Source organism: Spermophilus citellus, assembly GCF_964194105.1.
Source record: "Spermophilus citellus genome assembly, chromosome: 8".
Lineage (NCBI taxonomy): Eukaryota > Metazoa > Chordata > Mammalia > Rodentia > Sciuridae > Spermophilus > Spermophilus citellus.
In genome coordinates, this window is record NC_138189.1 from 128,725,813 (window position 1) to 128,752,460 (window position 26,648).

General features: G+C 46.3%; 2 long non-coding RNA genes across 3 annotated transcripts in view; both read right to left on the reverse strand.

Moving 5' to 3' along the window:
* Positions 1-5,186: 5,186 nt before the first annotated feature.
* On the reverse strand, positions 5,187-7,707 carry LOC308655000. Its single transcript, XR_014023366.1, has 3 exons — positions 7,597-7,707; positions 6,855-7,024; positions 5,187-5,312 (listed from the first exon to the last, which is right to left on the reverse strand). It is a non-coding gene; the product is annotated as an uncharacterized lncRNA (long non-coding RNA).
* Positions 7,708-22,754: 15,047 nt separating this feature from the next.
* LOC308654999 overlaps positions 22,755-26,648 on the reverse strand; it is a 109,414-nt gene continuing 105,520 nt past the window's right edge. For both annotated transcript variants that reach the window (XR_014023364.1, XR_014023365.1), the window contains exon 3: positions 22,755-22,952. This is a non-coding gene — a long non-coding RNA (uncharacterized lncRNA). The remainder of the gene's footprint in view (positions 22,953-26,648) is intronic.

Here is a 26,648-nt window from a genome sequence, read left to right on the forward strand (position 1 = left end):
AAAATGCTCACCATCTCTAGCAGTCAAGGAAATGCAAATCAAAACCACCCTAAGATACCACCTCACCCCAGTAAGATTGGCAGCCATTATGAAGTCAAACAACAACAAGTGCTGGAGAGGATGCGGGGAAAAGGGTACACTTGTTCATTGTTGGTGGGACTGCAAATTGGTGCAGCCAATTTGGAAAGCAGTATGGAGATTTCTTGGAAAGCTGGGAATGGAATCACCATTTGACCCAGCTATTCCCCTTCTCGGTCTATTCCCTAAAGACCCAAGTTTTCTTAAGCGAGACTCATTATGATTCCCTGAAAAGCTCCTGTAGAAAGAGCCCAGGATGGAGCTGGGGAAAACCAAGGCAGGTGATTGTTTAATGGAGGATAAGATACTTTGGAATTGATTTTGCTAGAGTTTAAAACCCTGCGGTAGCTTCCAGCTGCGGACTGAATGTTTATATTCCCCCAAACTCCTGTTCAAGCGTAAGCCCCTCGCCCTGGATGAGGAGGCTGGGTCTTTGGAGATGACTGGGGTTAGAGAGGGTAATGAGGGTGGGGCCCTTGTGATGGATTCATGCCCTTGTAAGACACCCCTCTGCCATCTGAGGATGTGGGCAGAAGGTGTCCTGTCTGCATGGCAGGGAGAGAGCCCTCCAGAAGCCAACCCTGCCAGCTCTTGGACTTCCAAAATCCAGAACTGTGAAAAATAAATATCTGTTATTTAAGCCACTCAATTTGCAATATTTTGTCATGGTAGCCTGAACTAAGATACTCCTTGTTTCAGAAGCCAACATCTACCTACAGACTCTGAGTCACCTCCTTAACTTACTCCCCCTCATTTTCTCTGTTCTAGCCCACTGGCCTCCAGCATATACTGGGCATACTCCTACCCCAGGGCCTTTGCACTGGCTGCTCCCTCACTCACATTAACATCCCCCAGGTCTCTGCTTAGTGTCACCTTCCATTGTGAATTTCCCTCACTTTATCAGAAAATCACAATAGATGTTTGGCTGAATCTTCTGATTTATTTATCTCCATAGCATTTGTTTGTTTGTTTATTTGTTTTGGGCAATGCTGGGGATTTGCCCCAAGGTCTTACATGCTAGGCAGCTCTACCTTCCCTACTAGATCATAACTTTCCTAAGAACTAGCAATTTTATGTTTACGGTGATCACCTGAGCACCGATCCATAGTAAGCCCTCCATACATTGTTTTACTGAATGAATCAATGAATTAAGCCCATCCTCAATGCATGTAAGTCTGAGGTCTAGACTCATCTATACACATTGTGTAGTCTCCATTGTATTTGCAAAGTATTTGTTCCCATCCATTGGGTCTTCCAGAAGGTTCCACGGTGGGTCCAGGTTGCTAGGTGCATGGGGCAGGTGGGAAGCAGCCACCAGAAACTACTTCTTTATTTTTTTGTCAGTTTTATCAACATTTTTTTTAAGAGCTGGGCTCAGCTTTATTGTTTGTTTGTTTTTGTTGTTGTTGTTTGTTTGTTTTCTGTGCCTTTTCAAGTAAAAAGAACCTTTATTCCCCCTGGTCCTTACCTGGTAAGTCCTGGGCTTCTGAATAGGATCTTCCTGGGGAGCCCTGAGTCTCAGCTAGCACCCCAGTGCTGGGGCTGCCTGAGTCAGGGAACCTGTTCTTGCAGAGGTGACAAGCCCCTTGGAGACTGCCATAGTGATAAGATGTTTGGAAAGAGAGACAAAAGAAAGAAGAGAAAACACTTCCAAAGACTCCGCTGTTTCCTGTGCTCCGTTCAGCTCTGTTTCCTGATCCAGGACTCTCAAAACAGATTGCTTTCATCTCATTCATTTCCAGCCTCCAGGGGCCTGCCCCACGGAGCTCATCCAGGGTCTCTTCTGGCCAAGGGTCTCCAAGCTGCTGACAAACCTCTGGTCGTTCTCATAGTGCTCCTTCTGTCCCTGCCCACCCATCTCCTCTCGCACTGTTAACTCTGTCCTCCAGGGAGGGAGACCAAACCCTCAAACAGTCTTTTCTTGTATTGTCTTTTTTGGTGGGAGTGGGGGGATGCTGAAAATTAACTCAGGGCACTTGCCCACTGAGCCACATCCCAGCCCTATTTTGTATTTTATTTAGAGACAGGGTCTCACTGAGTTGCTGAGCACCTCCCTTTTGCTGAGGCTGGCTTTGAACTCTCCATCCTCCTGCCTCAGCCTCCGGAGCTGCTGGGATTACAGGCATGGAGACTTGTGCCTGGCTCAATCATTTCTTATACCAAAATGAAAAGGGCCTGGTCTTGGGTCCATGCTCAACCCAGGTTCCAGGGACAGAAAGGACGGATGGTCCTGCCCTGCTCAGATAGGTGCCTGCACTACAGCCACAGCCAATCCCCCTGGTGCAGGCCTGGACCCTTTGAGCCCTGGTGTGACACGCCCTGAGGTCCTGGGAGGGACCACTGTGGAGGCCCTCGGCTTGTTCCCGTCCTCATCCTACAGCTGCATCGCCAAGGCCCCAACTCTCCAGCTGCTCCCAGGCTCCTCCGCCACAGGCTGGACTCTGCCTTGACCCCCGACACATGGTTCTGGCCTCCTGAAGCAGTCAGCTCCTCCAGCCTCAGCTCTGATCAACCTCCAGGGCCAGGCTTGCGTGTGCCCAGGCCCATTTCTCCACCAGACCCTCCCCTGGCCCCAGCGGGGAAGACGCAGAGCAGCACTGCCCGCAGTCCACTCTCTTGCACTGCCCAGCCTCTGGGTCTCCTGGGGTGGCACCTGCTGGGGACGGCCCTTCCTGAAGAGGTGCTTCTGCTCCTCAGCCTCCCAGGAGAGAATCCGCTCCTCTTTTCTTCATATTTTTCAGAGCCAGCCGGAGCCAATTCCCAACCACCGTATCTCTGCTACAACTTTGCGCCGCTTTTCAAGGTGGATTTTATGGTTGTTTGTAGCGGAGAGCGCCCCTAGCTCTGTCTTCCCTCCCATCCCCCCAAGAGCCAGGCTTGACAAAGTAATTCCCAACACCCGCCCGGGCTCCTGCCAGCAGGATGAGCCTCAGCGGTTCAGATATAATACAATAAAAAACTCCAGCTTGTTTTCTCGCTGTGGCCTTGTAGCTAAGTGCTAATGGTGTCTTCTGGTGAATTGATGAGGTCTGTTGGCTGGCTTTCTAACACCCTGGCCCATCTGCAATTATGGAGTACCTGCTGCTTTTCTGTCTTCTTACCTAATCATACCATAGCTCCTTAAGGCAAGGGAAGACACTGCCATCCACTCCTCTATTTGAAGATGAAGAAACTAAGACATTTCCTGCAAAAAGCCCAGAGCAGAATGGAGCCCATGACCTTCTGGGCTCCACGAGAGCACTTTACCCACAGCCCTCTGCTGACACTCCTGACGGCATTTTGTGATCCCGCTATGGTACAACTGAGTGGGCCAGGTCCCTCCATTATGGCTGGCTGGTGGCCTTCAAGGGAGCCTGGTGAAAATTTGCCCAAACAAGCCAAGCCCATCGCTCAGGAACTTTGAATGCAGAATACACAGTGGTAGGTCGTTTTCTACAGGAGCTGCATAAATTACAGAGCAGGGACAGAGTAACTGAGCTGGCATAAAGGAGGAACAGGGAAGTTCCAGAATGTGCTCACAGTTAGATTGGGGGCTCTTCAAATTATCATAGAGGCCTTTGGAAGTCTCTGTGTTCCTCATTTTCTCTTGAATCCTTACGATCAGTTCTCATTGCTAAAGATAAACCAAACGTTGGAATCTGAAAGAACCCAGCAAACATGTCAGCCACACTGGTTAAAGAAAAAAATTAACGTCTGTGTTTTGTTTGCTAATATCCATTTCATTAGCACCATGGAAGACGTTGGGAATCATATCAGGGTTTATGCTTTTTAAACATGCAGGTGGCCATCCCAGCAGCTTTCTGGAATCAAACCTCAGTTCAACTGGTTACAGTAGTTACTAGACGTGAGGCTCTTAGTACAACATCTGCAAGCCACCGAGGACTCCAGTAAACGTAAACGTTTTCATTTGGATGTTGAAAGTTATTGGCAGAAGACAGGAGAAATGGAAGCTGGGGTTTCTGGAGGAAAGACAGTGGGAGCACCCCTCTGGGAAGGTGGGCCGGGGCCTCAGGCCTGTGGGAGCAGGCTCCGTCCCTCGCCCCCAGGCATCCCAAAGGGCTGAGGAACAGCTCCCAACCTTCAGACCAGACCCCTCTTTAGCTCCTCCTGGTCCCTCTGATGATCCATTTTTCTCCAGGGTAGGATTGAAACAGAAGAAAGGAAGTGGATGAAGGAGGCAGACACAGGGAACATTCCAGAAGTCGGGGGTCCAGGCCATGGCAAAAAAAAAAAAAAAAAAAAAAAAAGAACAAAATCTCAATGGGAAGGGTACCAGGAATGAGAGACAAGAGCAGTAAACTGGGCCCAATCTGAACCCCAGAGAGGTGACGACTCAGAGACTCTAAAGTTACTTTGACCCCTTTTAGTTTTGGGTCAGCCATCACTGGGTGCAAAGCCTGTCCCAGAGTCATGAACACATGTGACGGGCCAGAGTTTGGAGGACTTACTGGGTCAGAGGCCTCAAAACACAGGTTCCTATCTCACTCCTCAGCATATACCCAAAGGACTTAAAATCAGCATACCACAGGGACACAGCCACCTCAGTGTCTATAGCTGCTCAATTCACAATAGCTAAACTGTGAAGCCAACGTAGGTGCCCTTCAATAGATGAAAGGATAAATAAAATGTGGTATATATACACAATGGAATATTACTCAAGTTTAAGAAGGATGAAATTATGGCATTTGCAGGTAAATAGATGGAGCCGGAGAACATCATGCTACGTGAAATAAGCCAATCCCAAAGAACCAAAGGCCAGTGTTCTCTCTGATATGTGAATGCTAACACACAATGGGGGGGGGGGGGGAGAAGAGCAGAAGTTCACTGAATTAGACGAAAGGGAAAGAAGGGAAGGGTGGGGATGGGAATGGGAAAGTAGAATGAATGGACATCACTTCCCTATGTTCATATATGAATACACAACCAGGGAAACTCCACATCACGTACAACCACAAGAATGGGAATATACTGTGCATATGTGTGTCAAAATACACTCTACTGTCATGGATATCTAAAGAGAACACTTAAAAAAAATGCAGGTTCCCTACCTTTTAAACCTTTAGGCCAGCAATTGGACACAGGCCCTCCTAGGGGCCCTTGGTCCACCCCACCTGCACACCTCCACTCTGTGCTTTTGAAGAGTTCCTTGGGTCTATCAGGTCATGGTCCATCAGCCAGAAAGAAGCGTGGCCCCAGCCAGGGTCCTGCACCTTGCGCCATGGTCTCTGGATCATCTGCAGGAGAGGAAGGTCTCTGAGGCTAAGGCTGCATCAGAACCAACTCCCTGCCTCCTCTTCAGGTCAGGATAGTTCATCTACCTTCAGAGGGACAGGAAAGGACAACCTGCAGTTCTAGGGCTGGGGCCTGGCATCTCACATGCCTTACCTAATCTTCATCAAGCCCTACAGAAGCCTTACTCTTCTACTGACCCATGTTATGGGTAAAGAAACTGAGGTGCTGCAGATTAAACCTCTTCTTCAAAACGGCAGAGCAAGTGAAGGCATTTAAGACCCAAGACCACCTGACAGCACATCCCAACCTTGTTCCCCAGCCCCACAGAATCACCCTGTGCTGCCCATGTTTGTAACCACATGTGTCCCCCTAGGCCCTTAGCATTCTCACACGTAGCCCAGTATTGGATGGTGAGGGTGTGGTTTATTTTAGATTTTCCTTTTCAATCATCCCAATTATGCAGCTTTGTTCTTTCACCCCATGTACCATCCACATTCAACAACTCATCTAGAAGTTCACTCCACTTCAAACACCTTGGTTGGAGACATCAAGGTCACTCTCTTGAATTCCTACAAAAGGACTCTGCCGTACTATAGCAACAGATGGATTTAAAACCTTCTGTGCTACAAACACTGCCATGGCTCCCTGTCTTAGTTAGTTTCAGTTGCTATAACAGAATACCTGAGACTGGGTCCTTTAAAAAAGAAAAGAGGTTAATTTTGGCTTATGGTCCCAGAGGCTGGAAAGTTCAAGATCTGGCAACTGCAGCTGGTGAAGGCCTTGTACCACTTCAACTCATGCCAGAAAGCAGAAGGGAAAACAGAGCATACAAAAGAGACAAAACATGAAGGGCAGCTTCACTCTGTAACAACTCCTCTAACAAGAGCGAATGCAGTGCTGCCAGGAAGCCCTCTTCCACTCATGAGGACTCGGCCCCCAGGACTCAAACGCCCTCCACTAGCCCCTGGCCCCAGCACTGCCACACTGGGGGCTAACCTTCCAACATAAGAATTCCAGGAGAATGTTCAAACCCAAGCACCCCACCGTCCTCCCACTGTAAGAGCCAAGTCTCTGAGGTGGCCTGTGAGGCCTCCGTGGTCCAGCTGCTTGGCCCCCTGCTGTTCTCTCTCCGTGCACCCACATGGGGCTGAGGGGTGTTTCTCAGCACATTTCCCCTCCGTCTGCGCCCTGAGCACTTTCCCCCAGAGATCCAGCTCGCTCCTCCCGGTCTGCCCGCTCACCACCTTCTCCCGAGGCCTTCCCTGCCTACTCTGAACCCCACATTTCTGACTCCTCTTACCCTTCTCCTGCTCTTCTCTGCCACTTACAACCTCCCAGTTTGCTTGTCCATCGTGCTGTGACGTGCTATCTGTCACCCTCTGCTAGAGCAAAATGCCGTAAGCACGGGGGTCTTGGTTTTGGTCACTGATGAACCCCGAGTGTCCATTACCCAGCCCACAGCGGGCGGGCCCTGCAGCCTAGTGGGAGGACACTGGGAATAGACAGGTATAGAAATGACAGGGTCCCAAGGGCTTTATGCTCACCTCTCCCTGGGCGTGTCTGGCCGCAGCTGCAATCCATCGTCCCCAGTGTCCACTTCTGGGGTGGGATATTGGTACAACTTCACTGCCTCTGTTTCCCTCCTTAAATCCCTCTCTCTGGGAGGAATCCACCAGGGATGCAGCCTCTCGATGAGGCCTCTGAGCCTTCAGTTCTGTGATAAATGCAGAACATTTCCTCTCACAAAAGGGCAGTCCTGTTTCCTCCATTCCACACGGAATGAAGCCGGGAGGCCTCTGCCACTCCCGCCCAGTGAGGACAACACAGCGCGAATCCCAGAGTGCATTAATAGACAGAATCCCCCACCCCCACAGTCCCCTGTACTGTAGTCAGAAATGGCTAACAAGGGACATCCTCAGAAGAGCACAGGCTTAAAACCGAATGTGGGTTCATGTTCATAACAAGAGGGATAATTACCTTCTCCGCAAACATTTACACTTAATTTCTGAAGCTCATTATTTATTATATTTTGCCTTACTTGGTGCCCTGGGTAAATTGTTTACATTTAACAGGTTGTTTGACTCTCTCAAGTCTTGTGTCTCCTACTTGGGAAGTCAAAGCAACACTTTTGATCAAAGTGGAACACTTTAATTAAAAACCATGAAATTCCCCTCAAGGAAATAATTACACCTAAAAGCACAGTTAACAGATTTTCTTGTTGTTCCTCCCAGTTCTTGACATTGGCCCAGTTTGGTCACTATCTTGCTATGATGTATTTATCCAAACCTGATGTTCTGCTGCTCACTTCGGTATGCAACGGAAGGGAGGGCCAAGATCATCCTCAAATCATCTTGGGAGCTGCCCACCAATGAGAAGTCTCTGGGGGCCCCAATTCAGAATCCAAAATGTGGAAAAGCTCCCTGGTAGGAATCAGATATGGGAACACGTACATTAGTGACTTCCTCCAGAAGGGCTGAGCAGGGGACATTGGACATGGTGGTATTTAGTCTAAAATATGCACTTGGCTAAAAAAGGAGAGAACTGATGTGGAGGCTCCAGCAAGGACCTTGTTAGTCTTACTCGTGATTTTATCGACGGTACATGGCATGGTACCAAGAACATAGTAGGTGCTAATAAAAATCAGCTGAACAAACGTACCTACTGTATGCTAATCACCTTCCTTGCAGTCATCATATAACTCACTCTTACAAAACCAGGTGAACAGGGTATTATCCGTCCTATCTGGCAAATGAGCATACTGATAGTCTGAGAAGTAAATTGCAATTAGCCAGGAAGGGCAAAAAAACAAAGAAAAAGAAAAAAGAAAAGAAAAGCCTGGAAATCAGGTTTGTTTAGCTCCAAAGCTCTTGCCTATTGCATGACCCACCGTGGCTAGGTAGACGGGTTGTGGTGGGCTCAGACTATACCAGTTACCATCTTTCTCAGCCCCATCCCACTACACTGACTAAAGGCATCTACCCTTCAGTTTCAGCCCACTCACCTCCTCCAAGACCCCCCTTTACCCATCGTCATTAGAAAGTAGATTCTAGAATACACCACAGCATCCTGAATTAGGATTCTGTGGTAGTCAGGAAACCTGCACCCACTCTCCTGTTCACAGCGCTGTAGAATCCTCATCCTATCTGCTTTCTTCCCAAGTTTGCAAGATCCAAGTTCTCCTGGAATCCTTGTCTCTTTTAGAAGGGGACCCTAATGACCTGCCTAGTCCTAGTTAATTCCCTTCCCAGGCTCTCCAGCCATAACCCCACATGTCTTTCCCCTGACCCCCACCCCAAACATTTCCAAGACCTTCTACTCCCCTGGATTCATCATCCCAGATTACTAACTGGTCTTCTGGCTTCAAGAATTAATTGTTCCAGCCTCCAGATAACTCCCAGTCTGACATATTAAAGCACACATGGAGCATCGTCGGTGTTAATTAGCTTTTCAACATGATGACAGAAGGCCTGATATGATCAACCTACGAAGAAGAAAAGGTCTAGCTGGGCAGTGGTGCACACCTGTGATCCCAGCACTTGGGAGGCTGAGGCAGGAGGATTGCAAGTTCAAAGCCAGCCTCAGCAACTCAACAAGGCCCTAAGCAACTCAACGAGAACTTGTCTCAAAATAAAAAAATAAAATAATAAAATAAAAAGGACTGGGGATGTGTGGCCAGAAACTAAAGAGACAGAAAAGGGCTGGGATCCCAATATCCCCTTCAAGGGTACTCCACCAAGGACGTAGCTTCTTTCCACTAGGTCCCACCTCCTAAAGATTCCACCACCTGTGGCCTGGAAATCAAGCCTACAACATGTGGGCTTTTGAAGGATATTCAAGATCCAAACTATAGCCAGGTGTAGGGTGGTGCACACTGGTAATCCCAGCAGCTCAGAGGCTGAGGCAGGCAGATCGTGAGTTCAAAGCCAGCCTCAACAAAAGTGAGGCACTAAGCAACTCAGTGAGACCCTGTCTCTAAATGAAATGCAAAATAGGGCTGGGGATGTGGCTCAGTGGTCAAGTGCCCCTGAGTTCAATCCCCAGTACTCCTCTAACCAAAAAAATCCAAATTATAGCAATGTCACAGCCTAGGTGAAAATCTTTACAGAGGCCCCCATCACTTACAGATTACAGTCCCAGCTTCTAGGAGAGCACATTCACCTTTCCATGATCTGTTTCCACCTGTTTCTCTGGCCTCATGTCTCGCAAGCCACCCTGCTTCCAAGTGTCTTTGAAGTTCTTGCTCTGTCCTCTGCTTAGAATGTCCTTCCCACCACTTAAAAACTATGGTCCCATTTGACTTTTTCTCTGAATTTCAGCCCAGATGTCACCTCTGCAAAGCCTCTCCTCAGTTTCCACACTGGGTGGAATAACTATGCCAGGCACTCACAGAAACTTGAGCAGGCTATGCCAGAGTCACCTTGTAAGTTCCTCACAGGAAGAGCCAAGTTTGACTCCTTGCTGAGCCCAGCACAGTGCCTGACTCTCAACTGATGTTCAAAAAATAGGTACAGTTCCAGTGGCAAGAAAGCCCTGTGGAAATCCCACCACTGGTCAGGAGCCTGCCTTCCCTGCTACCTGCCTAACCATCATTAGAGGTTTCTAAAAGCTTCCAACCACCTTTTCTCGACATCAGATGTCAGGGTGTCAGAGTGAATCAGGAGATGGTCCAGATAGACCATAGGTTTTTGCTCTGTGGAAGCTTCCTAAGAGGGGGTGCTACCACCTCCCAGCCCTTCCTCCATGTCAATCCCTGCCCTCAAACCAAACCTGGCAGGACCCTTAATCACATCCTTCACACTGGCCAGGGCAGATGGTTCCTCTAACCCAGGTCACATATGGAGCAAATAAGCATCACTGCTTACAAATGACCAGGAAGACAGGCCCCGGGGGGGGGGGGGGGGGGGGAGCCTGCTTCCTGCATGAACATCGACTTTAAAAGAGTTTCTATCCTGAGTTGGAGTCAGGAGCTTCATTTTCAAACATGACTAATAATAGCATATTTATAGGGCACCTTGCTGATTGCATATGTCCCAATTTTCTTGCAAGGCAGCAATGAGAACTCCAAAGGCACCCCTAAATTCCAAGCCCATCCCAGTCCTGTCTCTTCTGTATCACAGTCCCCACAGGAAGGAAGATGGTGAGAGTTTCTAGGCCGCTGTGACACTTGCTCTTCTGCAGCGTAGCATCTCAGAGCCAGAAAGGCACATTGTATTTCCAAGACTTGTCTGATCCTATTTCTTTCTAAATTGGATTAAGCTCTTTACTGTGTATTACTGATATTAAAAAAAAAAAAAGAATGAATTCACATCTTGCAAATCCAGCAAAAAGCAATCGCTCCCATGGCAAGGAAGTCATTGGCCAGTGTCCACAAGAAACCAATTTTAACTTTCAAGCCCAGTCAGCAGGTGAACATGCTGGCTGAGGGCAGGGTCAGCCATAGGCGACATCCTGAGCTGCTTGGTGTGAGCTATCGGTGTCCCGGAAACCCAGCTCACTCTCTCTCACTTTCCCTCTATTTCTATCCCATGCCCTTTGGTAGCTCTTCAATACAATCCCGCCATCCTTCCAGGCCCCCCCTGTCTCCTAGAGAGGCCCTGTGCATGTATCCACAGGAGGGTTTGGTCCACACATGGCATGATCAAAATGGAAAATGATTCATAAAGTGGTATGTAAGAATAATAATGAGGCTGGGGGCATGGCTCAGAGGTACAGCCTTTGCCTTTCAAATACAAGAATCTGGGTTCCAATCCCCAGCCCCCCCACACACAAACATACACACAAATAGTAATCTATGTGGACGGTGTCTGTACTCTGCATGTTCATCTTTAGGGCATAGGAACTATTATCAAGGCTTTATCTCCACTCCCCTCTTATCCCAATTTCTCTGCATTTTAGAAGAGGATCCTGTTGGTAGGTGTCTCTGTCTGCTTTCTTTTATTGTAAAAAATAAAAATGACCTGAGATAATCAACCTAGTAATTGTTATGTTGCTAGCACCGCAGGCTGGGGCCAAGGCTTTAACACGTGGGCCTTTGTGGGTATTTCAGATCCAATATAAAAGTAGGGAATGGAGGTGGGAGGGTTGGGAAATGAAGACATGATGGTTACACTTCCCAGGTTTCAGGGACTCAGGGATTTTGAGTAGAGCCCCAAAAGTGTCAGGGGTAGTGTTGTGCCCTCTTCAAGTTGCCAGAGGCAGTAGCCCCAAATCTGTCTTTTGGCCCTTTTGAGTATTTTAAAATTGATTGGGATTAATCAAAGGATAAAAGGAATATGAACTACTTTGATATGACATTCCTATAATCTAAATGCCCACATTAAGAGAATAATTAAATAGTATGCATCAATTACAAGAATAAGTTAGATCTATATGTACTGACGTGGCAAATTCTCCATGGGACAAAGCAAGTCACTGAATAATGTATGTAGTGTAGTAGGTTCTCATTAATGCACACGCACTCACTCACACTCACACGAACTACATTTGCAGTAATTTTGCTTCCTGCTATTTTTTTATCTAGTCAACCACAGTCTTAAAATTTTACACAGAAAATTTCAAAATAATTCATGGAACTTCATTCACATTCGCATAATTTTATGACAGTATGTTGTTATAATTGTTTTATTTTACTGGTTATCTCCTACTGTGCCTAACTTATAAATTAACTTTCTCATAGATGTGTACACACAGGAAAAAGACATCTACAGGGCCAGACATCCAGGGGAGGTCTTGGAAATTATTTCCCCAAACTGGAGAGCTGCTGGATATGTAGAATGCATGTGTGATAATACATGAGAAAGGTCCAGATGGATTCACCTTAAACTGTCAAGAGTGATCCTGGATAGAGAGAGAAGTGACCTGATGGGAAAAAGAAATGAAATTGGATTTTCATTGTTTATTCTACGTATTTCTGTTCTGTTTTACTTTGGGCTTATAAGGTACATGCACAGGTTGTTTTGTTTATAAAACCAGTAAATATTTCCACTTCAAGGAAAATTAATAAACTGATCCCCCTGGGGTCAGACATTTACTGAAATCAGTTTGGGATTGTGGCATGAGGGACAGTGCCCTAGGCTAATGTCCCCATATGAATGGACATCAAGGTGGACCCATGACTCAAGCAAGCTAAGCCCTTGTCTATGACCTATACACCTCTATCATGCCCTGAAGAAGACCTTTGATAACTGAACCTTGATAGAACATTCTAGATGAGCATCAAGAACTTGCTTGTGCTGTATCTGGCTGGAATAGCAGGCTCCATCCATTTCCCCTAATAAAATTCACCTCAGGAGTCAGGAATGAAAATATTTTGTACATCTTGCTGTGGCACCTGGGATAAACACACGCAGACACACACACATAGTTACCTGACTAATGATCTTGCTTTAAGATTGTTTTTTCGAGGAGCCCAGGGGAAGGTTATCACAAAAATTGTACCTTCTCACAGGAAAATGCTGTTAATCAAATGTGCAGAAAATGTCAACTTGAGAGTGTCGTGTCTACTTCTTTCCTACATGGAGTGCAGGTGAACATTCTGGGGGACAGCTCTCAAATGTGAACCCGTCAATATCCACCTACCCCACATCTCCATCTCCAGCTCTCCCTGTGATGGTGTCTCCAGGCTGAGTCTCAAGCCTCCAGTTCTCTGGGGTCCATATTTGTCCTAAGCTATGACCCAGCCAGAATCTCCTGGCTTCTGCCTCCAAGTTTCCTTTTAAGAGGTGAGAACCCATAACTGTCCAGGCCCCAGCCCAGTCACGTTCCTGGTCTCCAGTGTGCATCCTGACCACCCAATAGAAGCTACCTAGTGATTCTTTCATGGCTGTGGGTAACACTGGCTGAAAACTCGAGCACCCTATTGGGAGAGCCTAGCCCTGGGCAGCTGGAAACCCAAAAGTAAGCTTGATCACAGTGGGTTACTCAAGGAAGGCTGGGGGAGAGGTTTGCCCTGGCTACAGTCAATTGCAGCACAAACTGGAGGTGAATTTGTCCGTGGATACTTAAGCCACAGATAAAACCGACTAAAAGTTGTTCTGCTTTGTGTAGCCATCACACAGCTGAAAATCCCCAAAAATGTCAGGGGTGGGGAAAATCAGTCCTACCTGCTGGGGTAGACCACTCGCAAGCTCCACCCCTTCCCTGCACAGCAGCGCTCAGGGGACTCGCTGCTGACACCATGATCAAGAATCTGAAGTCTGAAGTTAGACACCTGTTAGAATCCTAAGCCTACCACTTATTAGCTAATGAACTTGGCAAGTTACTTAACATCTCAGAACCTCCATTTCCTCTACTGTTAAATGTTAATGTAACACTTCGCAGGGTCATTGCAAAGATATCATAAGAGAAACTATGTGAAAATTCTTGCTAAAGTGATATAAAATCCTTAGTAAAGTGATATAAAATGTCTTCTTATTTGTAGGTAAGACGAGGTGTCTACTAGAGGTGGTCCAAACATGGCTGGTGGTTTTGATCTTCTGTGCACTGCACATGTTACACTCTTTACACAAAGCTTGCCCCCCTTGCACCTGTTCAATTCTCATTCCTCTTCACCCCTCCCATTTGAATCTTCCAGACACACCCCTCAGCCTGACATTTCATTCTAAGGCCACACTTGTTTCTTTAAATCCAAATTAAGTTGACCAAAGTGCCTGCCTAATGAGATATGGTATAAGATCTATCTCTTCCTGGATTGTCCCTCACAGGGATCCCAAAGAATCACCTTTACTTCTTTATAAGTCATTTCCCCTGGCCACTTAGCCACCGTCACCTGTCAGGAGCTCAGATACTGGCTCCAGACTGGACACTGCCCCCTAGGCTACAGGGGTGCCTTGGTGCTTCTGGGCATCTTGTGGGCACTAGATGGCCAAGCACATGTTCCTTCTCTTGGTGTCCAGTCAGTCCAGTCAGTGAGGGAAGGGTGCTCACAGAAAACCTGGTTGGACTCCAGGGGCACAGCTCTGGGCAGTCCTTCTTCCAGGTGACAGTCACTATCACCTGCCAAGGTCAGGCCACAGGACCAGGTTCCTGAGCCAGAGGAGCTCAAGCCTCATTGCCTTCCTCTGACTGAGGCCTTGGGGCTGAGTCCAGGTCATTGGTCTAAATCTGCCGTCCTTTATGTTGAGCACTTTACCTAGACCACTCAGTGGCTTGGTGCAAAATTCAAAAATTATCCTGTTCCCTGACCTATTCCCATAATGCACTATCTTTTTTTTTTTTTTTTTTTTTTGCCTGGAAGAATGAAAACCTCCGACATGACCTGGTGCCTCAGCTAGGCCTGGCTTGATCAGGTTGGGGCCCACAAAGCCAAGCCCCTGAGCAGCTCATTTGCTAGGAAGTGCCAACACACTCTGGGACCTGCCTGGGGGTTTGGTCTGGAATGTGGCAGAGGCCTGGGCATTACCAGCCCTCACCTCTCCTCTCAATAAAAAGACTCTCGTTAAAAAAAAAAAAAAAGAAAGAAAAGAATAATGAAACCCGACTCTGGCTCAGCCAACAACGGACTACTTACTGGAGGATGAGGATTAGCCTGTCCTTTAGAATGATCTTCAGCTGTTTTGCTTCTGCAAATGGGCTTCCCACAGTGGGGCTGAGGAAATAGAATCTTTTCTGGCCACTGTTGGATGCTCAATCTCATCCTGGTAAAATCCATATGTGAAGGAAGCCCTGACCCCCAGTGACCATATTTGGAGAAAGGGTCTTTTAGAGGAAATTAAGGCCAAAGAAAGGAATTAGGATAGGCCTAGTCCAATATGAAAGGGAAACTGGATGCAGAAAAGTACAGAGGAAATGTAGGGAGAAAACAGAGGCTTAAAACAGGCCCTTCCTCACAGCCCTCAAGACACCAACCCTGCTGCCGCTTTGATCTTGACTTCTGGCTAAGTAAATTCCTACTGTTTAAACCACGCAGTCTGTGGTTCTTTGCTACAGCACCTCGCAAACCAATACAACCACTCAATACTTAAATAAATAACCAAATAAATAAATGAATAAATACACGAGGCAGGAGTGACCTGATTCTCTCTGCTAGGTGTGGGTAGGTGTGGGGGGTGCCCTGAGGCTACTTCGGGATCCATTTCCTCCCGTCTTCTGGTAGATTCACAGCACAAGCCAGGGTTGGCTCAGGCTTTACCTCTGTGTTTGATTCCCCAAACACTTGATAGGCTCCATTTCTCATTCTTTAACAGTAAGACTTCCTGATGACTCTAGGAAGATGGAGAGGACAGCGGGCAACAGATGAAACTTATGAGGAAGCCCACGGGTGGGGTCAGGATGACACTGCTCACCCAGCATTGAAGCTTCATCAAGGTTTGATTCCAATACATCAGTCACTCAGGCAGATGCAGCCAAAGAACCACATGTGATGCTGCGCTGGAGGCTGAGAGTAGGGGGATCTCAAGGTCAAGGCCAGCCTCCTCGGCAACTGAGCAAGACCTTGTCTCAAAATAAAAAATAAGAACAACTGAGGATGTAGCCTTGTGGTAAAGTGCCCCTGGGTTCAACCCCCTAGTCCCCCCCAAATAATTAATTAATGAAAAAGGGTTAGGAATATAGTTCAGAGGTAGAACACCCCTAGGTTCAATTCCCAGTACTGAATTTAAAAAAAAAAAAAAAGTAACCATGGAAACAAAGGGACCCACAGGGGAGAAGAGTTGTCCAGGGACTGGAGGTGAGTGGGATGCTGCTGACCTGTTTCTAAAACTGGAACAGAATAAGATGAGTATCTTTGAGGCAGAAAGAGAAAGAAGCCCTTCCAAGGATGGTGCTGGAAGGGAAGAAGCATCCGCAGCCCTCCTTCCCACCCTGGGCACACGACATTTGCCAACTAACTGGACGATGCCTTCGCAGGTCACCCGCTCAGAGCTAAAGGAATCATTTGGGTTTGGTGTCTCTCCCATGCCTTTTTCTTCTTCTTCTTCTTTTTAAAAGAAACATTATAAAGCTGAACATCTAGGATGATTTTGGATTCACACCCACTGTCTGTGGAACAGCTTGAAGCTGACTAGATTAGCTCGTTGGAACATTCTGGGATCTGCTCAGACGCTGCCCACACACAAGAGCCTGGCTCCAGCCAAGCTCAAAGAGAACGGGCTCTTGCAAGTGGCTCCTTTCATTGTCCCCCCTCCCGTCAGCTTGGGCTGCTCTTTGCCATCTTTATCTGGAGTCTTGGGGCAGTGGCTTCCATCCTTGCTGTGTCCCTCATGCCAAGCTTTCAGGAAGCCATGGCTCAGACTCTGTACACATGTCCCTGGGTCCCTCCTGTCTTTCCTCCCCCGATTGCCTGTATTTTTACATATCTGAACAGGCTGCTACGTGAGCCTCCTTCTCCCCAGTTCACTTCCTGCCAGTTCTTGTTCTGTTCCCTCCTCTGGCTCTCTTGCTCTGATAACTAATTTGCCCAGACAAAACGAACCTTATGCAATGCACCTCCCCTGGCTCCCAGCATGAGTGTCTCTCAAGCCCTGGTTGAAGCACAGACATCTACATATCCCACTTGCAGAAGCAAACACCAAGACGAGCTCCCTGGCGCCTTTCCAGGGCTGAGTTCAAGACCAGGACCAGCAAAGAGGAGCGCTCTCCTTCTTTGCACCCCAGCAAGCCCTGCCTCAGCTACCTGGTCAGAGATTACATGAGCAATTGTCACATAATTGTCATTTAATCTCTTCCCAGAGATTTAAACTGGCTCCAAATTGTTTTGGCTAATAAAAACTAAGGAGATCTGCAAGACATTCCAGATGCATGGAAACACTTTGGGGGATTGCGCAGCCTGCAGGCAGACGAAACTTAACTCAAATAAACATAAGGTAATGTGCGTTGGCAAGAGTAATCTAAGACGGAGGGTACATCTGTGTGCTCCGAATTTGCAGCTGCCTCTGAGAATAGAGACCTGGGAATAGTTCGAAATGGATGAAGTGAGCAGAGAAGCCAAAGACCATCCCAGAGTAACTACCCCTCGACAAGGAGAATCAGATCTCATTTTGCACAGACCCCCAGCAGCAGCCCAAATAGAAACATCAGCAACAGATTCCACATGACACTTCCTGCTTTCAGGTGTGGCGAGACAGCAGGAGTGGCTTCTAAATCTAGTGCCTTGGGAAGCCACCTGGTGGTAGTATATGGTTTTCCCCAGAGGGTAAGGAGAAGTGCAAGTTTTAGTCAGCCTTTTCACTGCTGTGACCAAAAGGCCCAACCAGAACAATCATAGAGGAGGGAAGTTTATTTGGGGGCTTATGGTTTCAGAGGTCTCACTCCATACACAGCAGGCTCCACTCCTCAGGACTCTAGGTGAGGCTGAGCATCATGGCGGAGGAGTGTGGTGGAGGGAAGCAGCTCACAGGATGATATGGAAGCAGAGAGAGACTCCACTCGCCTGATCAAAAACATATACTCCAAAGGCAACCCTCAATGACCCACTTCCTCCAGTCTCATCCCACCTGCCTTCAGTTACCACTCAATCCTGTCGGGGATTAAATCACGGATTGGGTTAAGGCTCTCCTAACCCAATCATTCTTTCTCTAAACCTTCTTGCATTATTTCACAAATGAGCTTTTTGGGACACCTCACATCCAAACCATAATAATACACGTCTGTGTTTGTCAGTTGGTACCACTGACTGCTAAGCTCTGGAAGGTTTCACATTGTGTGCACTTGATGTCTAACCCCCAGGATCACATTTAGATGAAGGGCCAGCTTCCAAATCACAGCAACCCTGACCTGCCTGTTAATTCCTTATGTTTTACACAAAAAAATCCTAAAAATCTGTGTTATATCATGTCTTATATGCATCTGCTATAAAGGAATTTTAGTTTTTAAGATAGAAAGACATGGGGCTGGGTTGTGGCTCAGCGGTAGAACATTTGCTTAGCATGTGCCGAGGTGTGGGTTCAACGTCAGCACCACATAAAACTAAAACAAAGGTATTGTGTCCAATTACAACTAAAACAAAAATGTTTTTTTTAAAAAAGATGGAAAGATATATATGCATATAGACCTGCACCTATGCATGCATATATATACACAAAGAAAATATAGATATATATGTGTATATACACACACACACTCACAGTGCTCATGTGATTCCTGTGGGTCTGTCTCCATCTGGCCCAGGAGACTGGTAAGCAACTCTACCAATACTGTAGATACCAGCTTTTACAAGGCAGGAGAAGGTTGGCACAGATGGCAATCTTTTTTTTTTAACTTTTGTTTTATTTATTTATTTTTATGTGGTGCCGAGGATCGAACCCAGGGTCTTGCACGCGCTAGGCAAGCCCTCTACCCCTGAGCCACAGCCACAGCCCACAGATGTCAATTTTGACATCATCAACATCCAACAGCCTGTGTCTCCAAATCTCTGAAGGAGCGGGCTGAAGGCCACCACTCCTAAATCTTCAAGGCTTCTCAGAGGGGGACTGATACCTAGAAACAGGAGAGGAAGAAAGGACCTGTCCCCTCCCTCTTGCCTCACAGCACCATGAGCACCAGGCCTTTAGGCAGCTGAGCTACCTCCCCTTTCCCATGGCGATGGAGGACAGTGCAGGAGCAACAATTTTAAGGGAGACTGTGGCTTGAGAGGGAAATTTGGTTCTGGAGTATTCTCCCACCTAGAAAGCAATGAGAGAACTCCAGAGCTTGGCAGTCCCAACGCCACTCCTACCATAGAGGACAAAGGGAGACGTGGCCACAATCCTGCCTGCAGGAATTGGGCAGGTTGATTTGGCCTGGCCAATGTGCATGGACCTGAATCATCACTGTTCTCCTGATGGTGCAAAATACTAAGCCGGAACAAGGGGTAGTTCAGAGGGGCCAACGTACGATGTGTGGAGTTCCCAGTTGTGTGAAAGTCAGTCACTGAAAATTGTGGACTTCTTCCTGAATTTTCCCTGAAACCTGAAGTTCTCTCCTATTCCTTGACCAGCAGCTATTCTACCTGGAATCCCATGTTGTCTGGCAAGCAAAAGCCATTTCCCAATTCCGCTGCTACCCTGATGCCAACATTCTAGGACCAGGGAGTGTGGGCATGCCTCAGTGGTACAGCGTTCACCTAGCCATGTGTGAGGTCCTGGGCTCTGTCCCCAGCACCTCCTCACACCTAGAAAAAGCATACCACTCCATTTTATGTTCCTCACAGTCTAATAATTTCTAATAATACATGGAATACAATGGAATAGATTCATTCATTTATGCATCAAATATTTTCCCTTTACTCTGTACAAGACACTACGATAAAGCTGGAGAAAATAAGGTAAAGATTTAGGATCCAATTGAAAAAGAGAAACTGCAGAGTTTGCAGAGTCCATAAGAACAACAAAGCAAACAAAATGCTCAGAACAATTTGTCTTGGGACTAATTAAGTAGGAATTTTCCTATAAAGTACTACTAAAGAGGACACAGAGCAATGTCATAAGCAAGGAATGCATCAGTTCTTCTCAGACCCAACGGGACATGCAGATCACAGGGGATCTGGTTCAGAAGGTCTTGTGGGGGCCTGAGCTTTGCATGTCTAACAGGCCCCTGGAGATGTCCCTGGGCCATGCTGCTGGTCCTCAGACCACACCTGGGTGGTCTAGCCTACATCACACTTGACCGGGCTCCCTCCCACACAAACACTAAGTACTGGTGGTGTCCTAACAAAGAGCCATTTAACTCTAGCAATGTGTTTACTGGGAAGCTAATGACACCCATGTAGCCAGCTCTCAACCAAATGTTTCGCAATATTTGGAAGAATAGCAAAGTGAATATATTCTTATAATTCTTCCTATTTTTCCCAAGTTTATTTCTTATGCTATTAGATGGCTATAAAGTCAAGATGGCTTCCAAGAAATACTAGGCTGCCTCTAGAACAAGACCATCAGCCATAGCAGACACCAACCTCCTCCTAAGGAGTTGAGGGGCCTGGAAAGAACTGGCCTCAATTAAGAAGGACAGGGATGTGAGTAGAAGAAGAAAGGAAGAAAGAACTTTCCAGAAGAACAGAAGAACTTAATATAAAGACACAAATGCAGGAAGAAACATGTAGAGTGTTCAGAAGATACTGCTTCCCTGGAACATCCTCCCCGACCCTGAAATGGTCCGTGTGGCTTGCTTTCTTACCTCCTCCAGCTCTCTGCACAAATGTCACCTCTTCATATCACTCCATCTAAAACAGCTTCCTTCTGCACCTGCCAGGACTCACTGTCCCCTTAACCTGCTTCACCGCAATTATCACCAGCAGAGATCCAATCACATAGTAGAAAAAAAAGTTCATTATAAGTGGAGATCAAAGCCCTAAGGCAGGAACAAGCTGTGGAATGCAATCAATAAGGGCAAAAGTGTCCCCAAATGCCTTTAAAGAGGACACCAAGAACCATGGGGGAGGCCCTGGGAAGGGGCTTTGCATTCTGCATCTATCAACTTTTGCTCTATGGCAACTACAGATGTGCAGAGCAGGAAGCATGTATTTCCAGGTCAGCTGGGCAGCCATCAGACCTGTCTCGTTCTGAGGCTTGAACTGACGCAGGAGCAGCAGGCTTGGGGGTACATTCTTGTCCTGGCAAGATCAGAAGTGAAGAGGGCAAACCCAATGGTTCACGTCCATCACCCATAAAAGTCAGGTGAACCACCATCCCATAGCCAAAACATAACAGTGACTAAGTCAGTCAAGGGGCGGGGAGTACCCCAGAGCTGATTCCTCAAGCCTCATGGGATTATGCTGTGGCTAGGTTCAAGTATAGTGAAAATGGGGACATTTGACCATGGATTTGTTTTTCACATTCTCTTCATTGCATGAATAATAGACCCAGCCTAGCCCAGGGGCCCAGAGTCAGAGAGACCACAGCAGAATGTATCCAGTGATGAACACAGCTTACTGAGGCCTTGCTATGTTCCCAAGAGCTAGGAGGATACAAGAAAAGCCCAAGACTTTGACCTTGTCTTAGAGATCACTGTATGAAACTGTGGTCCACTAGGAACTGCAGCCTTGAGGGAAAGGGAAAGCATTCTTGTTCCTTGTTCCCGATGTTCTCCTAGACCTAGCACAGCTAGATGGAAGACAGAAAAACCAAGCAGGAGGCCCCTGCTCCAGGGCAGGTGTCTGACGAAAGTCACCATGGACATCGAAAGAGTGGAAATGAGCACACGGTCAAGAGGTGAGCAGAAAGGTCCCTGACTACTAACTGCATCAGAATGAAGGATGAAAGGAAGGAGGACAACTTGAAACTCATTTCAGCTGAGAAGATAAGATAGCAGGATGGTGAGTCAAAGGCAGCTGACTGGCTCACAGCCTCCAGGAGGAACGGAAGGGCTTCCATGCCACTCCACTTAGATCCTAAGTTGTCACATCTCAGGTTCCCAATACAGATGGCAAAATGAGCTTCTCTGAGAAGGCATGTTGGGAAAGCAGACCACTTTATAGAAGGAACACATGCCACCTGGAATTGTCATCCATGGAGAAATGAACAAGTTCTCCATGAGAGGGTGTCAGGGTGTCTCCATGAGAAGCTGTGACAAATGTCACGCAGAGAGATTCTGACCTGAGCAGGGTGGGGCAGAGGAGGTTCCTCCCTTAGGTGGTACCATGGTTTGGATCCTAAATGGTCCCCCTGTGCTGATGGTTTGGTCCTCTGTGGTGCTATTGGAAAGTGGTGGAAGCTTTAGGAGGCAGGGCCCAGTGAAAGGAAGTGAGGTCACTGGGGGTGTGCCCCGGAAGGGGATATTGGGACCCTGGCCCCGCCTCTTCCACGCTCTTCCTTTTGGCTTCCCAGGTGCTGGTGAGATGAACAGCCCTCTTCTGCCATGAGATCCTGGGCTAGCACAGGCCAAAATTGACTTATCTCAGGTATTTGTCACAGCAATTGAAAGCTGACTAACACAGACTTCATCACATCAAGGAGCTGGAGATTTCTTGAGATCCTGAATGGCAGGACAAAACTAGTCAAATGTCAGGGACAGGCAATAGCATTTGTCAGAAAACCTCTCCCTAAGAACTGTTGAGGCTTATAAAAGACCTGAATTCTGAGGCCCAAAGAACACCCATTTATTCAAAATTTTAAATTAAAATAAATAGCAAATAATAATAATAATAATAATAATAATAATAATAATAGCAATAACAAAATAATCACATAACCAGAAGAGAAATAGAAGCCAGTTAAGTGGGTCATATCAAATCCATAACTTCTTTCAACTTCAGTTCTTTCATCTTTAGAGTTGGGTGTTTGGACCAAGCCCCCTTTTATCATCCCTTTTCTTCTGAAATTCTGTGATCCATTAAAGAGCACCTTGTAAGATACTCTCCAAAAATGTCAAAAACAAAAACAAGAAACAGAAGACATCCGAGGAATGAGAGAGACTGTTCTGGTGCTCTGCCTTGCCCTTTACCTCGGAAGACGTGGGTCCTTGAAAGGGACAAGTTGGAGCACTCAATAAAACTGTAGAACAAAAGAGTTTCGGGAAATTACCCGGACAGGATGCGGTCACCTGAGAATCTTGAATGGATTCATGGGCAGGGTTGTGAAGCTGGAGACTCTGCTGAGACCAGTTGTTACAACAGCTGCTGTGCCTGAGGACAGTCAGGTTGCCAAAGCCAGCCTCGCTCTGACTTTCCAGAAGGGACCTGGGAAACCACCAACTGTTGTGTCTCCATTCTGTCCTAGCCAGGCTTCTGGAATCTTTAAATAAAACACAGAAGTGTAGAAAGTTGAGATCAGCACACCCATCAAGGCAAAGGCAGGAGAAGTTCTCCAGGGAGGAGCCATCGCCAATCAGTCGAGTCCTTGGAGCACAGAGAAAGGGGAGGAGTCATCTGTAGATTTTGGAAATGCCTTTGACAAGTATCCACACCCCAAACCTTAATTGTGGGCAAATAAGGAGCAACTGGGTTTCCACAGGATAAAGGGACTATTTGAAAGGGACAAGGAATTGAATTTCAACATAAGAAAACCAGGTCATTAAAAAAAAAAGACATTTCTTTGTTTAAAAAATAAGAAAGGGGGTTCTCAGAGGTCAGGAAGGACCCATCTTGGTGAATAATTTTATAAAAAGATCTGAAGAACAAAGTACACAGTGAAACTTTCAACTGTAGATGTTCTTAAGACATTTTAAGTGAAATGGTGAGTCAATGGGATAAGGATTTGAAAGCTGAAGAGAAAATGGTACAAGAATTTCAATTTCAGGGCAAGTTCAAGTTAAAGCACTTTAAGAACAAAGAGTTTTAAACCATCACCCAGAAATTTTCCATAAAGCCAAGAGAAGATTTAGGGAGTTATTTACTCTCTGAGAACTTAAAGCCTGAAGCAGTAATATCAGAGACAACAAAATTCCAGTCACTCCAGGAGGATTTGTTAAGTGAATGAGTGAAGTACTCAGCCATCTGAAAGACCCCAAATGGAAATACGTCCCACACTTGAACTATATGTAACAGGCTGTTAAAATGGGACTCTCTTGCCAGGTAGGGTGATATACAGTGGTAATCCCAGACACTCAAGAGGCTGAGGTGGAAGGATTACATATTCAAAGCCAATCTGGGCACCGTAAGATGCTACTCAAAACAAAATTAAAAGGGCCGGGGGTGTAGCTCAGTGGTAGAACACTTGCCTAACATGTCTGAGACCCTGAGTTGCATCCCCAGTACTGGGTGGCAGTGAAGGCCCTCTTGCCCCTGTTTCAGTGGAAACATAGAAACAATAGATGTTCTATTCCAAGTAAAGCCATTGTTATTTATAGGACTTATAAAAGGAGATGGCTGGTAATCTCCAAAAGATACACACCGAATGATTCCACAAAATAGCATAATTATAGAGATGGAGAACAGGCTGGTGATTGCCAAGTCAGGGATGAGAGAACTGAGTAGTTTTGTAAAGGGGTAACTGAAGAGAGCCACAATTAAACATTTTGATGGTGATGGTGGTGGTTACCTGAAACTATACGTAGCATAAAATTGCACAGAGTCACAAACACACGTGTACAATCGAGTACATGCACAACTACTCAAATCCAAATAAGCCTGTGGATTGTACCAATGTCAATTTCCTGGTTTTTCTGTGGCTGTCATCATGCAAGATATTAACATTGGAGGTGAAGACCATATCATATCTCTTTGCAATTTCCTATGAACCTATAATGATTGCAAAATAAAAGTTTTATAAAAAGCGGTAGAGCCGGGAACAGTGGCACATGCCTGTAATCCCAGCAGCTTGGGAGGCTGAGGCAGAAGAATCACGAGTTCAAAGTCAGCCTCAGCAAAAGCAAGGTACTAACCAGCTCACTGAGACCCTGACTCTAAATAAAATACAAAATAGGGCTGAGGATGTGGCTCAGTGATCGAGTGCCCCTGAGTTCAATCCCTGGTACCCCTGAAAAAAAAAGAAAGAAAAAAAAGGGGGGTTAGAGTCTCAAATACAAATTTCAACCCTAAGTTGACCACTCAGCTCTCGCCTACATAAGAGTCAAGAAAAAAGAGTGGAGGCTGGCAGAACATTTCTAGAGAATTCTCAAGATTCTCTGATTCTAATCCTGTCCTTGGAGTAAGGACTGGGTACTGGCCTCTTGTGTTAAAGTGACTGAAGAGCCTTCATAAGGAACACTCTGAGAGGATGCTCTTTGTCCTTTGTAGCTGATACATTCAACTGTGTCTGACGCCCAGCTGAGAAATTCCAAGAGTAAGAATTGGGTTAGCCAGCTACTGGCACAGGAGCCCAGGAGAGGAGGCTGGGCTGGGTGGCTGCTCTCATTCAGTTCGTTAGTGCAAAGATATAGGACTGCTTTTCCTTAGCCATATGTGGACTAAACAGCGCTTTCCAAGAGGGTTGCCTGGAGACACAAGAAAGCAGCAGAGACGAGAGATGCTGGCGCATTACCTGTGTGGATGCACAGGTGAGAGGGAGGTGTATCGTGATTGGCTTGTCTAAAAGCCAATCACAGCTGAGTACAAGGATCAGCTTGCAACACTTCCCAATTCTTGGCCAGGCAACACCATACTCACAATAGTAGCAGGCAAGGAAAAACTTCTCTAACCAATATTTTATTTCTCCCCTCCCTGTGCTCCACCCCAGAGGGTCAGAAATCACAGATAACAAGTCAGAAGAGGAAGATGATAAAGCACGAGGTGAAAAAGAACATACCCCTCTCCCTGCCAGCTCCTCCACCTACAACAGGTCGCAATCGGGGAGGAGGGGAAAACTTGCTGTGGATTGAGTACTATATGTTAGAGTTCTGGATTTTTAAATTATTGATGGAAGAACCTTGTATTAAGTGGGTGCCCCAGAAACCTGCCTGATTTTTTATCCAGAAGCAAGAGAAGAACAGAGCCCACACTACAGACTTAAAGGGACAGTGGGAAGCAGAATGTTGGTTCATGATCACATGCCAGGGTCCTGCTTGCTCAAGGCGATGGTTACGCTGAGTGCACATGGAGGACTCTGCAGCCCTATTTGATCAAGAAAGATAACACAGAATTGCAGGGGGCAACTAAAAAGGCCAAGGGCATGGTGTCGGGGAAGGCAGCCCTGGCATCCAAGAAGAGACTTACAAAGATTAAAACATCAACATGAAGGCAAAGGTTGAAATAAATTTTATTGAAATCAGTAAAATAATAGATTATATGGATAAGGTCAATAAAAATTCTTCATCAGACTCCCGAATAAAACAATAAAAGGGCACCATTCAAAATAAGGAGAAACAAAAACAAATGCTGGTATGTTTTTAACCTATACCAATAAGTGGTTAAAAGCATAAATGGCTATTGTGAAACATTAATTCACTCAATTTTGAAAAATAAGTATACCTCATAAAACACTTTTAGAGAAGAATCCAAAATTATGTCAACAAAATATAAAGTCCTGAAATGGAACTAGAAATACCCATCTTGTGCTGATATTTAATAAGCTTCAATAATAAACTTTAATTTTCTAGCTGGGCATGGTGGCGCACACCTATATTCCCAGTGACTCAGGAGACTGAGGCAAGAGGATCTTGAGTTCAAAGCCAGCCTCAGCAACTAAGTGAGGCCCTAAGCAACTCAGTGAGACCCTGTCTCTAAATAAAATATAAAAAAGGGCTGGGAATGTTGCTCAGTGGTTAAGCATCCCTGGGTTCAATCCCTGGTACCTACCCCCCCCCAAAAAAAAACTAAAATATGCCCCATGGAACCCTTTCTGGGGAGAAACAGGTATCTATTATTACAGTCACACCAAATGAGATTCATTGTAAAAACAGAGTTTCAATAGCTACTGTATTGATTTGAAATGTATTTCATGAATAGATGGAACATCACTAATGGAGTGTCATTAACATTATTCTGGCAATGACACCACGATGATTCTTAACTTCATCTGAACAGGCTACAAGATTTTTAAAGGTTTAGGATC